The 16,518-nt window shown below is 46.2% G+C and overlaps 1 protein-coding gene across 12 annotated transcripts in view; it reads right to left on the bottom strand.

Annotated features, from left to right (window-relative positions):
- The window catches only part of NDST2 (N-deacetylase and N-sulfotransferase 2), a 240,307-nt gene that overhangs the window by 67,667 nt on the left and 156,122 nt on the right, over positions 1-16,518 (bottom strand). The window contains exon 4 of one of the 12 annotated variants that reach the window (XM_030568394.1): positions 12,793-12,861. The exons of 10 other annotated variants lie outside the window; for them this stretch is intronic. The gene's annotated coding sequence lies outside the window, so the exon portion shown is untranslated. Of the gene's footprint in view, positions 1-12,461; positions 12,523-12,792; positions 12,862-16,518 lie in introns of those variants that run through there. One more of the 12 variants, XM_030568401.1, reaches the window with a different exon arrangement.

The raw sequence follows: 16,518 nt of genomic DNA, 5'->3' as shown, positions 1-16,518 counted from the left end.
CTGCCCCGAGTGCACCTGGGAGGGGGAATTGACCGATGGGTCACTGGGGTTTATCTGCACTGGGTACAGGAGGTAGCTGGTGTCCTGCACAGGGGACAGTAGTGAACAGGAAGGTGGCGAGCTGCTGGCGGTGGGGGGGGGGGGCGGTTCGCGTAACTGCCAGCCTGCTGGTGAGGGGGGAACGCACAGCTGTGCTGGCTGCCTGCTGGGAAGGCTGGGGAAAAACCGGAGGGCACCGCGGGGCTGGCTGCCTGCTGGGAAGGGTGGGGGAAGACCGGAGCGCACCGCGGGGCTGTTTACGTGCTGGGAACGGGGTGGGGGGGAAGACCGGAGGGCTCCACGGGGCTGGCTGCCTGCTGGGAAGGGGGTGGGGAGACCGGAGCGCACCGCGGGGCTGGGGGGGGGAACGCGAACGTGGCACCCAGCACTCAAGTATCCCTAAATTCTCAACAGGGTTTCGTACTGCCAGATATATCACTGCTGCGTGTTACCTGGGAAGAGAGGGAGGGTCTTCTACAGCAATGTGGATTCCGCCCTGGCCCCTATGCAGCTTGCCTGTGTGCAGCCATGGTCCCCCCACCCCTCACTGCACAGTGGATCGGACGAGTTAGCCTGACCGGGACAAGGACCACGGTGGCTCTCCCGATAAACTTGAGAAAGCACATTGCGCACGCTCTGGCTGCAACTTTTCAAGAGATTACCGAGGCAGATTACAGAGACGTGATAGAGCAAATCAATGGGCTATTCCACGTTTAGGTATGCATGCAGGCAGCCATAACCCAAACCCTCCTCTCCCAAAACATAAAAATCTGCTTACCCCGAGCACGCTCCTCAGTTTCTTCCTCACCAGCAACTTCCAGCTGCTGCGACTGGCTAGCCTCCTCTTGGCTTGAGAAGAGCTCCTGGCTGCATGCCTCCTGGGACTCCGGGGTGTCTCCCTCCACCCCAGTAGCCTCACTGTCGGCTTCCTCTACACCCTCCCCCACTTCTCCCTGCTCTGAACTCTCCATCGTGGTCCTCGGATTGGCAGTGGGGTCACACCCAAGTATGGCATCCAGCTCCTTGTAAAAATGGCAGGTTGTGGGGGCAGCTCCTGAGCGGCGATTTCCCTCACGGGCTTTGCAGTAAGCACTCCTCAGCTCTTTTATTTTGACCCTGCACTGCAACGCGTCCCGTTCATGGCCCCTTCTCAGCAAGGACTGCGATATCTGCCCATAGGTATCATAATTTCTCCTTCCGGAGCACAGTTGTGCTTGCATAGCTTCCTCACCCCAAACACTGATGAGGTTCTGCAGCTCGGAATTGTTCCATGCTGGGGCTCGTTTGGGGCGTGGAGGCATGGTCGCGGATTGATTGAATGATTGATTGCACTCCACACCTGGCTGAGCAAACAGGAAGGGGATTTTTAAAATTCCCGGGGCATTTAAAGGAGGGGTCAGCTGAGCCCAGGGCAGTGCAGTGTGCATGATTACCAGAGAGGCTTCTAAGGTATGCTGGGATACCTCCTTATACCCCGGAGGTCAATAAAAGCGCTGGTGGGCGTCCACACTTGCTGACCAGCGCTGGATCACCAGCGCTGGAATCCCTACACCCGAGGCTCGACCGGGTGTACAACTAGCGCTGCAACCAGGGAGTTGCAGCGCTGGCCGTGCTTTGCAAGTGTGGCCACATCCTAAGTTGCAGCGCTGTAACCCCCTCACCAGCGCTGCAACTCTAGTGTAGCCAAGCCCCATCACAGCAGCTAACCCTGCATGCAGGCCCAGCCTGCAACTTCAGAATCCTTATTTAATCAGCACAGAAGCACCAGCAAGGTACATATGTTTGGGGTTAGTGACCTTGTTTGTAGCTAATCCAATCCTGGTAAATTAAACAAAAGGGAGCAAAACCCCATCCTCCCAAGTAAATCTCTTAATAGATATAGATTAAGATCTCAGCTTCATACCCCATGGAGTCCTGCTAATCCTCTCTCAGATGTCCCCTACGGTAATTGGGCTGTGCTGGCAACTTGTTTACATGGACTTTCAAAACGACTTTAAATAGAAATGCAAACAGCCTCTTCCTGCCCTGTCTTCTTCCCTGGAATGCGGGCACACAGCTCACCAGCCAGCTTCAAAGGCAAAAACACTATGAGCATATTGGAATGGACCACAGGACAGCTCTGGAAACCTCTCTCTCAAGTCACTGGTTCCAATCCAGTCCTGGCAGCTAGTGATTGAAGATCAGCCACCTGATGGCACACTGGCAAGTGCTACATAGGACTGGTAGAGAATACAGGGTATTTTGTGGAAATATAGCCCATTCCTTGCAAAGAGAATCAATTTCAACCACTGATAATCAGCTGCTTCTCAATTTAAAGTCAGAAGTGTCTGTCAGAGTCACAACTTCCTAACAAAAACCAGAGAAGCTCAGTGACTCCCGACTTTGTCACTTGTGAAGGGAACAACTTGGAGGGGGAAAAAAGCAGAAGTTAAACAAAACCTTTTGAAATAAGAGCACAGGCCACATCTAGACGTTGTCTTGAGGAGAACTGCTAGAGTCAATACTATTCTCCATGGCAACGTACTTTAATGTAACAGTCTATCCATTTACCAAAGAGAAAAATCACTAATTCTGGTAAGCAAGGTTAAAGGAGCAGGGTGAAGGATAAGAGTGGTGAGAGAGATCAGACAGACTACAAACAACACAGTAGTGAGCTTCCGTGTAAGACAATTTTCTTTCTGACACAGATTTAGGCCTTGTCTACACATGGTTGTATTTGTGGTATTGGTAGAGTGCTAGTGATTCTGGACACAGTGTCATTACACTAGTAGCCAGACCCATGTTTATTTTCTTTTCAGTCTTTGAGAAGTTTTCCTGGTTCAGCCTTGAACACTTTGCTAGTAATCTACAGCCTTACCTGCCCAGGCTATGAAAACCAGCCAGGAGCAAACGGCAAGTCAATAAAGGTTACAATAATCTGCCAAAATTGGGCACTGACTCTCTCTCTCATACACACACACCAGTCCTATCTGTGCAAAGGGCCCCACCCCTAACTCTTAATTGTTTTGCTAGAGTTTACAGGTGAGAACAAAGCGAGACACAAGAAGGTTTAGCTGCAGCCAGTCAAATAAACCTTGGGTAAGAAATAGGTCCCAGGGACTGCAAGTGGAGAAAACTAAAATACCTTCTGTTTGGTGAAAGACAGTGAGGAGCAAACCTTTTTTTATGAACATTTATTTGGAAAAATACCAGCATCCACGGCTGTTCTCTCAAAGAAAGGGCTTAAGGTGAGTTCAATGTCTTCAACACACTCTCTGTGATAAATACAAAATTAAATTCTTAAGAATACATTTGGTTTTCAAATTAAAAATAAAAAATCTGTGAAGGATGATCCGCATTTCCAGATTTTCTCTTGAGGGTTCCCTTGTTTGCCCTCAATGCTGTGCCATCTACACATATCTTAGTCAAGGGCTTATAATCCTGGCAACCCACACAGGAGCAAATATCTTCTATTCTTCCTTTCAGGCAGACTTGGATACTGCGCAAATACAGATCAGATATCCTTGCACCTCCCTCCATATTAAAAGGCGGAATCTGGTTCCCTTACTTTCTCCCAAAAAGTCAGAGACTTGGACTTACTATTCACTTCCCTGGGGCTTGCTGAGGGAGGAGGGAGAATTCCCACCCTCTCTCCCAGCCTTGAGGGGGTAAAGATAGGAGTGAGTGTTTTGTCCACGGTTCTACAATATTGTCTGGTTTTTTTGGTTCAAGGATTAATGAAGGAACCCAGTTTCTCTGTGTAAATTCTCCCTAGAATCAAGAGAAACTGTCCCAAGCACCACCTGGCCTCGGGAAGACAACAATTATATCCAATAATGCTTTAATGGCATGACAAGCCACACAAGTATTGCCAATATGCAAACAAGATAGACCCTGTAGGTACACATCAGAGGTAGGTACTATCCACTCAATCCGAATAGGCTTGTTCTTTTTGTGGGACATTTTGGTAGATTTCCAGCTATATTGAATGTTTATGAGAAATTTTGTGTGAGGAGTGCTTCACCCATGACAATATGAGTCAAACTCAATCATGTCCTATTGGCTGTCTTGTGAACAAAAGAGAGAAAGAAGAGTGAGTCTCTCTCATGGTACATCTACGCTGCAAGAAATCCCTCGCCGCAGTGAGTCTCAGAGCCCAGGTCACCTGACCTGGGTTTGCACTACGGGACTAAAAAAGCAATGTGGTCCTTCCCGCTTGCGCTGACACTCACTGCTGCGTGTTATGTGGGATTTTTGTGTTTTTGTAATACAGACCCTCAGGTCACTTACTGAACAGGGAATCAGGGGACTAGGAATGCACAGCCTCCCAACAAAACAAAGCCCAGAATGGTTCTTGGGAGAGCATGGACGTTAATGAACATGAGATTAAGGGGGCCAGTTTAAGAGGCTCAGATTCCTAAGGAAACACTCTTTCCCTCTCTCAGGTCAAGTTACAAGTAACCCATCTCACTCCTCTTTGGACTAGAGGGCCTGTCTGATCGGTGACCATCACTACTGGGGCAAGGAGGCTCATGTGCTCTCCCCATGTCACTGAACAGGCTGTTATAGCCTAGGTATCACTTCAATCGTTAGTACTGTAGGTGGTGTATGACAGGAAACAGCATGCTGATCAGTTTTCCATTTGTACGATCTGTACAGTTGAGATGGGGCAGTTGGGTAGTGGCTGCAGCAAGATGCAATCAATGGACACAATATCACTCATCTTTTGATGATTGGTGCATAGATCAGTTCTTTTTAGGGGGCTCTCACAATTATCCCTATTCTGTCCAAGCCTGTAAGAATGGCCCTGGAATGATCTTTGCAGCATAGCAAAGCTCAGTGCCTCAGTCAGTATTCCAAATGCCAGTGCAGAAGCTGTAATGTGAAGAGCTGAATATGCTTTTCTAAACGTGTTTGAGCGCTGACCTGCACAAGCACGGCAACTTTATTTTCACACCATGCAAGAAGGTGAAAGAAAGGAGCCTGTATTACGTTCAGATGAGGGAGTAGAAGGGAAAATTGTCTTACTGGTAACTGTGTGTCACTCTTCTTCTTCCTTATCTCAGTACAGAAAGCACTCTCACAATGAATGGAGTAACAAATACTCTATTATCAGAGGGGTAGCCTTGTTAGTCTGGATCTGTAAAAGCAGCAAAGAATCCTGTGGCACCTTATAGACTAACAGACGTTTTGGAGCATGAGCTTTCGTGGGTGAATACCCACTTCATCACATGCATCTGACAAAGTGGGTATTCACCCACGAAAGCTCATGCTCCAAAACATCTGTTAGTCTATAAGGTGCCACAGGATTCTTTGCTGCAAATACTCCATTATTATTTATGTTATCACAGCATCTAGGAGTCTCAGTCATGGACCAGGATGCCACTGTGCTAGGCGCTGTACATACAAACAACAAAAAGACAGCCCCCACCCGAAAGAGCTTACATTGTAAGCACCAAACCATGAGAGTACATTCATTTCAAAGTATAGAGCAAGAAGGGTGATGAGGGCCACACATCAAACTACTACCTGATGTATTTAAGAGTGGGTGCTGCTGACATGGCATTTTCCATGTAGGGGCCTCACCTTTGGAATCCATTTCCTCCCTTTTTTCAAAAGAGCTCAGATTTGGTAACCTCCCAGAAAAGCTGCAGCCACCCACTTTGTGGTGATGCAAATTAATCGGGTGGGGTATATAATGGGTTTATTTATGGATACCATGTGGGTAGCTTGCTTCAGATATTGCGCACAAGTAAACAACATGCATTAATACAACTAAATGTAAATGTACACATCTGGGAACAAAGAATGTCAGCCACACTTACAGGATGGCAGACTCTGGGAAGCAGTTGGGGGTCATGGTGGCTAATCAGCTGAATATCAGTGTGAAACTGGCCAAAACAAGTAATATGATCCTGGATGCATAAATAGGAGAATCTTGATTAGGAGTACAGAGGTTATTTTACCTTTCTATTTGGCACTGATGCAGCAGCTGCTGGAACCCAGTGTCCAGTTCTGGTGCCCTCAATTCAAGAAAGATGTTGATACATTGGAGAAGGTTCAGAGAAGAGCCATAAGAATGATTAAAGGATTAAAAGACACACATCTTACAGAGATAGTCTCAAGGAGATCAATCTATTCAACTGAACAAAGAGAAGGATAAGGGGTGACTTGATTACAGTCTAAGTACCTGCATGGGGAACAAATACTTAATAATGGACTCTTCAATGATCCAACAGGTAAAAGTTGAAGCTAGACAAATTCAGACTGGAAATAAAGCGCAAATTTTTACTGGTGAGAATAATTAACCATTTGAACAATTTATCAAGAGGCGTGGTGGATTCTCCATCACTGATAATTTTTAAATACAGACTGGCTGTTTTTCTAAAAGATCGGCTCTAGGAATTATTTGGGGGGAAGTTCTATGGCCTGTGTCATACAGGAGATCAGACTAGATGATCATGATGGCCACTTCCAGCCTGGCTTTTCTTTAAACTGTGAAGTACTAAAAGTTTGAGATAGATTTATTGATACCAGTTTATCAGCACCGAACAGTCCTGTTTCCAGGAGTGTGTCCTCAATCATAAGTGGCAAAAACTACCATTTTGTAGCTTGCATTCTTGTAGAGTTTCAAACCCATAAACAACTCAGATGCTCAAGATCTGGTTTTGCCCAAGTAGCAGTCGTTACCTCTGAGCATGTATGCAGCATGTCATCATGTAGAGGCCCCATTACACTGGTCTAAAATCATGTTGGGAGCACTTCAATGGTCCTGCGGGACATGGGATCTCTCTAGTGAGATTAGGTAAATCCCACAAAATTCAGGACAGGCTACCATATCCTGCCTCAGACAAAGAGGGGGAAGAACCACTGGTTGCTATACGTATATTGTGTTCACCTGTTTACTAAAACCAGCAGGAAGGACAAAGAAAGAAATGCAGACAAGAGCTGGAAAAGGGCAAAATACAAGAGAAGTGGAAGTGGGTGGGCCAGTCCCTTTATTTCAACTATGACTAACTGCTTTTTTGCCTTCCCATCAGGAGATCCAGTCTGACAGTGCAGAATACAGCCAGGCAATCCCACTGGAAAGCACAAGAAAGCAAGGACTGCCAAGGTTGCTGTAAAATAAAGGTTTTGGCATTATGTATTAGGTTTTCAGCTAGTCACAGTGTAACCATGGAGTGTGGTTGGTCTAGGTTTCCTCCTGCAGAGCATGTGTCCTCCTGCAGAGCATGTGTAGAATACATTAAATCACTGTTAACCAAAACAACAGAACAGGGATTGAGTTTACATGTGTTTAGCACAGGCAAAGCCTAGATCAACAGTGGTCCACTGACAAATCGGTAAAGACAAAACAGAACTAACAACTTGTAAAGTCTCTTCTTTCCCATCTGTCAAATGGATTCTGCCTTGGCAATCCAGCTGTCCTCTGCAGCACAATGCCACGATGACTGTTTCCTCTTTTTGATTAAATATAGTGATTTAGAACAGCTCTTAATTTCCAGCAGCTTTCTTTTAACCCTGGACTTTTGATGGGACATGAAAAATGTTCTCTCTAGCCCCAGTCCCCTTGGCCTTAGGAGTCAATGAAGAGAATGGTGTCATAACGGAAGATTATCTACCTAGCTCTAGAATCATCACCATCAAAACGTAAGGAGAACATTTCTCTTCCTGCAGCTGCTCTTCCAGTGATGTGCCACACGTGCTTAGGTACACAGCACTCCGCCAATGACAGTTTTATTCCCTGTCTCATTGAAAACACACACTTTCTTAGGCCATGTCCAGACTAGGGTATTAAAATCGATTTTAGATACGCAACTTCAGCTACGTGAATAAAGTAGCTGAATTCGAATTTCTAAAATCGAGGTACTCACCCGTCCAGACGGCGCGGCATCGATGTCCGCGGCTCTCCATGTCGATTCCGGAACTCCGTTCGGGTTGATGGAGTTCCGGAATCGATGTAAGCGCGCTCGGGGATCGATACATCGCGTCCAGACTAGACGCGATATATCGATCCCCGAGCAATCGATTTTAACCCGCCGATGCCGCGGGTTAGTCTGGACGTGGGCTTACTTATGAATATAGTGACAAAGTATTTATGGAATCATAAACTTATTTTAGCCCAGAAAGGAGGCCTGAAGGGGCACTCTGCCCCTCCTCCACCATCACATACTCTGTTCAGTTTATTCACATGGTGGTGTTGGGATTTGCCAAAGGAACCCTGCTTCTGCCACCATTCCTTATCCCCTAGAAATTCATTACTGGCACCAGAATTTCTGCTACACAGTTCAAGTTTACTCTTTTCCCTTACTGGTCCCTGCAGATTGCTCATGCACAGTTGACAGTAACATATACCAAATGAGTACTGAAGTCCCACAATTACCATTGAAACACCACTGGGCAAATACTGTGTGCAGTTAGGGGTTCCCAGGTAGTCCACAGTGTGTGGGCCTTGCCTTTCTCCTGCCTCTGCAGAATTAGTGGAGGAGGATACCCATGTGCTACTTTTCAAATGGATTAAGATGCTTTATTTAACCACCCCTGTCATAAACAGATAGTTAAGGGTTAATGTCTCTTTTACCTGTAAAGGGTTAACAAACAGGGAACTAAACACCTGACCAGGGGACCAATCAGGAGACAAGATACTTTCAAATCTCGATGGAGGGAAGCCTTTGTTTGTGTTTTTTGGGTTTTGCTTTGTTCTCTCTGGGCTCTGAGAGTGACCACAGGTACCTACAGGCTCTCTAATCTTCTATTCCAATTTAGCAAGTACAAAAGGTAGAAAGGCGGTTTAGTCTTTTTGATTGTTTTTGCTTTATTTGCAAATGTGTATCTGGCTGGTAGGGGTCTAATATGTATTTGGCTAAAAGTATTTTAAATTGTATTTCGGCTGGAGGAGGCTTTTTTCTCCAGTTTCTATAAGCTGACAGACCCTGTAATATTCCATCTTGAATTTACAGTGATTTTCTTTATTCTTTTTTTCTTTTATTAAAAGTTTTGCTTTTAAGACTTGTCTGATTTTTCCCCTTGTTGAGGCTCAAGGGAATTGAGTCTGTACTTAACAGGGAAGGAGAAGGGAGGGGGAGAGAAAGGCGGGGGCACCCACCTGATTTCTCTGTGTTGTGATTCAAAGAGTTTGAATCACGGTGATCTCCTAGAGTACCCAGGGTGGGAAAGATCTGGGAGGAAGAAAGGAGAAGGGGGAATCCCTTTGTTTAGATTCACGGAGCTTGAATCTGTATATCTCTCCAGGAGCCCAGGGAGAGAACACCTGGAGGGGAGGAGGGGGAAGGGAAATGGTTTATTCCCCTTTATTGTGAGACTCAAGGAATTTGGGTCTTGGGGATCCCCAGGGAAGGGAAGATCAGAGTTTATCAGAGTTTACTCTAAGTCCTGATTGGTGGCAGCTCTACAGGATCTAAGCTGGTAATTAAGCTTAGGGGAATTCATGCTAGTACCCATATTTTGGACGCTAAGGTTCAGAATTGGGAATTATACTGTGACAACCCCACTGTTCCCTATCACCCCACTTCTTGTACACTAAAACTCTGCAGTAAATACCAGCCACATGCCAGCCTACTCATTCCTCTCACGTCAGCCAGTCTAACTGTATATATTGGACCAGAACAGCATTATGCTATAGTCCCTTTGTTTCCCTCTAAATTTCAGTGGCACTGACTGCTGTGATCCACTCATCTAAAGCAATCTGAGAGATCCATACTGCTGAGAACACTCATTATGCACTCTGAAGAACAGGCCATTCATGCAGGCTTCTCCAGCGCAGAGACAAGACCAAACCACCACGCACAGAACCTAGGAACGTCTGCAGAGAAACAAAGCTTTATGATCCTTGTTATAAACAGATCACAGGAACATGCATAACTGAGACATGACTGAACTATCTCTATTCTAGCACAGTATATAGCAGGGGTCGGCAACCTATGGCATGCGTGACAAAGGTGGCACATGAGCTGATTTTTGACAGCACGGGGGTGAGCTGAGCCGCTCAGCCCGCCGCCACTCTGGGGTTCCCGCTGCTGGCCCCTTGCCAGCCAGGGTCCCACTCAGCACCCGCTGCAGGCCTGGGGGAAGGAACCCCAGGCTGGCAGAGGGCCGAGATCCCAGCTGGCAGGAGTCGATGATGGAAAGCCCAGAGAGGCGGCGGGCTGATCTGCTCAGCCTGTAGCCGCTCTGGGGTTCCCACTGCTGGCCCCTTACCAGCTGGGGTCCCCACCACAGCCCCACGCACCTTGCTTCCAGCGCAGGCCCCCTGCCAGACAGGGTCCAGGCTTTGGCCCTGCTCAGCCCTACCAGCTGCCAGCTCCACTCACCTCAGCTGCTGATCTAGGGTACCAGCCACTGACCTCCTGCCAGCCGGTTATCAACTTATAACTCAGAAGCCTGTGTGCAGCTTAAAGTATCTAAATACATGCCACCAGACATTGGAAAACTCAGCCAGGGCAAGGATCACACTAAACTAATAAGATCTGCATTTTAATTTAATTTGAAATAAAGCTTCTGAAACATTTTGAAAACCTTGTTTAGTTTACATATAACAGTAGTTTTGTTATATATTGTAGACATAGAGAGACCTTCTAAAAAACGTTAAAATGTATTACCAGCACGCGAAGCCTTAAATTAGAGTGTATGCATGAAGACTCGGCACACCACTGATGAAAGGTTGCCGAATCCTGGTATATAGGAACTTCTACCACTCACAGACTTTAAGGTCAGAAGGCATCCTGCACATTGCAGGCCACAGAACTTCACCCTCATCTGTAGTAACTCAGAGCCCTCCCCATCTAGCGTTCCATCAAGAGCCGTTGGGAATTTTTGCTACTGGCAGTCGCTGATCGGCCACATGCCATTGTATCAGTCCCATAGTACCATTCTCTCCATAAACCTATCAAGCTCAGTCTTGAAGCCATTTAAGTTTTTTGCCGCCAGCCTCCCCTTGGAAGGTTGTTCCACAATTTCACTCCTCTGATGGTTAGAAACATTCATCTAATTTTGAGCCTAAACTTGTTGATGGCTAGTTTATAGCCATTTGTTCTCGTGTCCACATTGACACTTAACTTAAAAAAATCCCTCTCCCTCCCTGGTATTTATTCCTCTGATGTATTCATTGAGAGCAATCATATCTCCCTTCACCTTAGTTTAGTTAGGCTAAACAAGCCAAGCTCTTTGCGTCTCCTCTCATAAGGCAGGGTTTCCATTCTTTAGATCAGCCTAGTAGCCCTTCTCTGCACCTGTTCCAGTTTGAATTCATCCTTCTTAAACATGGGAGACAAGAACTGCACACAATATTTCAGATGAGGTCACTAACATACGACTGTCCCTTTCCAAGTACTACAGTACCTGAAAACCTGTAAATATCAAAGGCCTGATCCAAAGCCTATTGATTTTAACGAAGATTTCTACGGGACTTCAGTGGGCTTTGAATCAGGCTGCAAGACAGGACTGGTGCAACGCTACTGCACTACAATTCAACACCCAGGCACAAACTCACCACTCCCACTACATCACTGAAATGGGTCACAGCGCTCCTTTAGCATCACTCTTCCACACAGAAGACAATCTTTATTGTCATATACTTTGACTGTTTCTTTGCTTTAACCCCTAGGAATGTATCTGCTGGACAATCAGAGGAGCAACTCCATTCCTATGGACCCCAAATCAGAATTCAACACATATATTTTATACTAATAACATTTTATCAAAGTATTAATTAAATGTTAACGTGCTAACTTGAGACCATGGGTGGAGACATTATGTAACCTGTTAACCATTGGCTACTGTGCTATCCTGTCTTGCTGAAAAACCTATCCCAGGGTGTGAAACTGACTACCCCGTCACTTTCCCCCGCTCATGGAAAAGCTATATATTCTATTGTAATCAATTGATTGACAGTGTCTCCGAGCCTAATAAGCTAGGTGACACTCTGCCAGCACTGTGTGGAATAAACTCCTATGCTTGACCTCTACACAGGGTGGATTTATGTCCTTCAATCCCTGCAGACAGAAGTTCAAGAGAAAACAAGAGACCTTCCCTTCAGCACAGGATTTAGAGGAACACAATGCCACTGTTTACTTTTATGGTAGCTCCTAGAGGTCTAAATCAGGATTGGAGCCCTGCTGTGCTGGGACCTGTTCAAACACAGCAGACATGATCCTGAAGAGGGATATTACAGCTGTTAGGCATGGTGCCATGGAGGGGTAAGAAATCTTCCTTGCAGCTGTAAATTTGTAGGAGCATTTTAGCCATCCACCCCCATCCTTCCAGTTCTTATTCTGTCTCGTCCAAGTCAGAGTTACTGGATATTGAACAACATTGCCCAGAATTCTGCACACAAGGGTTGCATGTATCAATTCCATTGGAATAAAATGTTTAGCAACAAGTAAAGAGCCTTCCTCCCCCAACCCTTCCTGATACAGAATGCCTACCTCGCTCAGCAGTTGTGTCAGAAATCCCCTTCTCACCCAATTTGCCTCTCTTCCCATCATACACTGACAACAGTGCTAACGAGGGCAAACAATGTGAAACTGTTTCCTCTCTAAGCCATTCTGCACAGCGGAGAACCACTTACAAGTGCGCCTTTTCATTCTTATTGGCTCAATACAAATCCAACCCTCTTCCTCTCAAGCTGCTCCCAGTCCCCAATCTCATATTTTGACATGAGAACACTTAAAAACTGGAATTCTGAGTAGCCTTATCTTAGCCCCATAATCAAACCAGGGTATCAGCACAGAGTGAGTCAAAACACTCCAAACTCACCTCAAGACAGTCTGAAGAAGGGAGGCTGCTCCATAGATTTTGTGCTCTCAATGTCACAAACAATTTTCTCTGTTAAATTAAATCAGAGAAACAAGGTTTCAAAGGGTATTTCTCTCTTCCTTTCCTGAAAGTCAGCTCTCAGCAGTGTTTGTAAATATTTGCTTAGCAGGAGCACCTTCGCTCTTCAGAATCCAGGTAATGATTACATTACAGTAACCATGCTATGAGGACAGAATGAGGCAATGAAAAGTCTTGCTGGCACTGGACAGGCTTCCCAGGCAGTGAAGTACAGTTGCACTTCAGTGGGCAGGATTGTGGAACACAGAGTGAGAACACATAGAGGAGGAGCTGAGAAATGACAAACACTGAAGAAACAAGGGACCCAGGGTCAGAGGAAAAATACAAAGAACAAAGGGGGCAGTAGGGGAGGAGGAAAGTGGTGTGAGCTGGGAGGCTGGCAAAGAGACTGGGGAGAGCTAAGAAATCTAATGAGATTTTTCACGTTTTGTCCATTAAATACAGTGCTACCTTTAACATGGTCTGTAAATCAATCTTCAAGGCTCCACTCTTTTTAATTTGGCCACACCTAATTCAGTTCAATAGGCTTTCTTGGCATGACAAGCTATAAACATGTTCATAATGTGTAAGAAAGAGTCAGACCCATATGATAAATATCAGGGCAGGTGCGACCAACCCAGATCAGGTTACACCCCTGCTCCACCTGATTACCAGTTCAGTTTTCAAACAGATAAAGACAAGAAGCTGCACTGTGAAGCTAATTTAATCTCAGGAAATTTCTGTGTATAATAAAGGGGTGACCAAAGAGAAAGCACTCGACAGAGGCTGGCTGTGTCTACACTACAGCTTATGTTGGTATATATTATGTCACTTAGGGATGCGAATAAGCCATCCCATGAGCGACATAAGTTACACTGACTTAAGTGCCGGTGTGGACCGCACTATGTTAGCAGAAGCACTCCTCCTGCTGACGTAGCTACCACTGCTTGCAGTGGCTGGAGTAATTAAAGCCTTGTCTACACTATAGAGTTTTGTCCACAAAAGGCAGCTTTTGTGGACCAAACAGTAAATGCGTACACATTGCGATGCAACTTTTGACGGCAAAAATGCCCTGTTTTGGTGACAAAATAAAACCACCTCGATGAGACACATAAGGCTTTCTGTGCAAAATTTTTGTCGCCAAAGTGCCAGTGTAGACACCACACTTGATTTAATCACTTTAATTGGCCTCCAGGCGTCCCACAATGCCCATCCTGACCATTCTGGTCAGCAGTCTGAACTCCGCTGCCCTGCAGCCGGGTAAACAACCATCCACCCTCCACCCTCCCCCTTAGAAGCCCCAGGAATTTTTGAAATTCCATTTCCTGTTGGCTCATCGCATCTTCCCAGGTGACCATGGCAGGTTATCACACCAAATGCTCTCTCGCTTGTACCACTGCAGAGCACTGGAGCTGCTCAGTATTTGGAGAGAGAAGTCTGTGCAGTCCTAGCTTGAGCTGTAGGAATTTTGATACCTACGGGCAGATTTCTTGAGGCTTGCGCAAAAAGGGCTATGATCGTGACACACTGTAGTGCAGAGAGAAGATAAAAGGAGCTGAGGCAGGCGTACCATAAGGCGAAGGAGGCAAAACGTCGCTCCGGTGCTGCACTTAAGACCTGCAAGTTCTATAAGGAGCTATCCTCAGTGGCAACCCCTCTTCCAATGCCAAGAGACCCATGGATACTTTGGCTGGCCTGGACCCAGCGGAAAGAGGACCTAACCCGGAGCACAAAGTCATTGATGAAGAGGTGGAGTCAGACAACGATGTGGAGCTCCTGGCGGGGTCACCTGGTGGGACAGGCAGCCAGGAATTGTTCAGCATTCCATAAGTGTCTAGCTAGTCTCAGCAGTTGCTCTCTGGCAAGCAAGAAGCAGTAGAGGAGACAACTGGTAAGTGGCTGTGGTTTGTGTAATGTACAGGTGGGTTCAGGGTCTAGAAATGTGGAAAGCTATCTGTGTTTCTGTGAGCTGGATGTTTCCCTGTGTAGTTAATCAGTAGGGCAGAACAGGGTGTTGATGCACACTGAGATCTCACAGGAATCCTCCAGACTTTTGTACTGGTGACCCCTTTCACACAGCAAGCCTCTGAGTGCATCCCCCCCTCCCCCCCCCGCTTATACATTAAAAACACTTTTTTATATATTTAACACCATTATAAATGCTGGAGGCAAAGCCGAGTTTGGGATGGAGGTTGACAGCTCGTGATCTCCCATGTAATAACCTCGTGACCCCCAGAGGGGTCCTGACCCCCAGTTTGAGAACCCCTGCTCCACAGAGATCTCTAGGAAAGTTTCCTGGAGGTACTCAGCAATCCTCTGCTGAAGGTTCCTTGGCAGAGCTGCTTTCTTCCTTCCCCCATTGCAGGAAATTGTCCCGCATCATTCAGCAATCACTTGTGCAGGGACCAAAGCAGCACACAGACAAGTAGCATAGGGACCAGAGCAGAAGCCACAAGCATACAGTAGATGTACCCTCATTTCTCTGCTTACCCTCAGCAGTGACATATCTGCTACAATGACCCCCGCCTGTGAAAAAGTGTGAGAGAACTTTCCATTTTTTCCCCTACTCAGCTTAACTGCAACGCTTGCAAAGCGAGTGCTCTTTTCCCCATGTAGAGTACCCCCGCCACCAACACTCACAATGCTTTGGATGTTCACAGAGATGTGTGCTTGCCGAGGGTGAGTGAGAAAGTGATTGTTATGTTACAAAAGGTGTATTTTACTGAAATGTTTCAATGTTGTGTGTGAACTTAATCATGCTTCTGTGCATTGATCCTTCTGCTTCGGCAGATGTGGCCTTCAGGAACACCCACACACACCAGCCAACCATCTCCACTAGATAAGAAAGCACCCAAGATGGAGCAAAGACGACATGTTCCGGGACATACTGCACTTCTCCAATGAACAGAAAAGAGAACACAAGGAGTGGAGGGAAGCATAAAGACAGGGCAGAAAAGAAAACCAGGAGTTTGTTAAGGATGCTACTGAGCGGACGATTGAAGTCATGGAGGAGCAAACGCAGATGCTGAAGTCCTTAATAATGCTGCAGACTGAGCAAATGCGTGCCTCCCTTTCCCTGCAGCACATTCAGAATTCTTTTCCATATGCTTCCAAACTCCACTCACACAGTCCTTTCCGCTTTCTGGGACTTCTCAGTTTCCCTATCATCCCATTCCTTCGGACAACTTTCACAATCATAACTGGACCTACACACTGCTCTGAAAGTCTGCCCTCCACTGGTACCTCCTTTCCCACCAACCATCTCTGTGTATGTGAGTGTTGTTTCTTTGTGCAATAAAAACAAAGTTTTTGAATGGTAACTTCTTTATTTGTTTCCTACAAATGGAGAAAGCAGGCACTACCAATACACACACAGGCAGTTTAATCATTTGGTTACTGAAATGTAAGGCCCCAGATGTCACCATTGCTTCCTAGGAAAACTATATGTAATGTAACATTGCAGCAGCAATCACAGAGATGTACATTACTGGTTCTCATTTTCAAAGTGTTGCCTCAAACTCTCCCTGATTCGAATTGCCCTCCTCTGGGCCCATCTGATAGCCCTGGTATCTGGCTGCTCAAAATCAGCAGCCAAGCGGTCTGCCTCAACATTCCAGCTCTGAGCAAACCTTTCACCTTTAGCATCACAAAGATTATGCAACCTATAAC

The sequence above is a fragment of the Gopherus evgoodei genome, chromosome 7, assembly GCF_007399415.2.
Source record: "Gopherus evgoodei ecotype Sinaloan lineage chromosome 7, rGopEvg1_v1.p, whole genome shotgun sequence".
Lineage (NCBI taxonomy): Eukaryota > Metazoa > Chordata > Testudines > Testudinidae > Gopherus > Gopherus evgoodei.
Note: the sequence above shows the minus strand (reverse complement) of the source record. Positions and strands in the feature narration are given on the sequence as shown.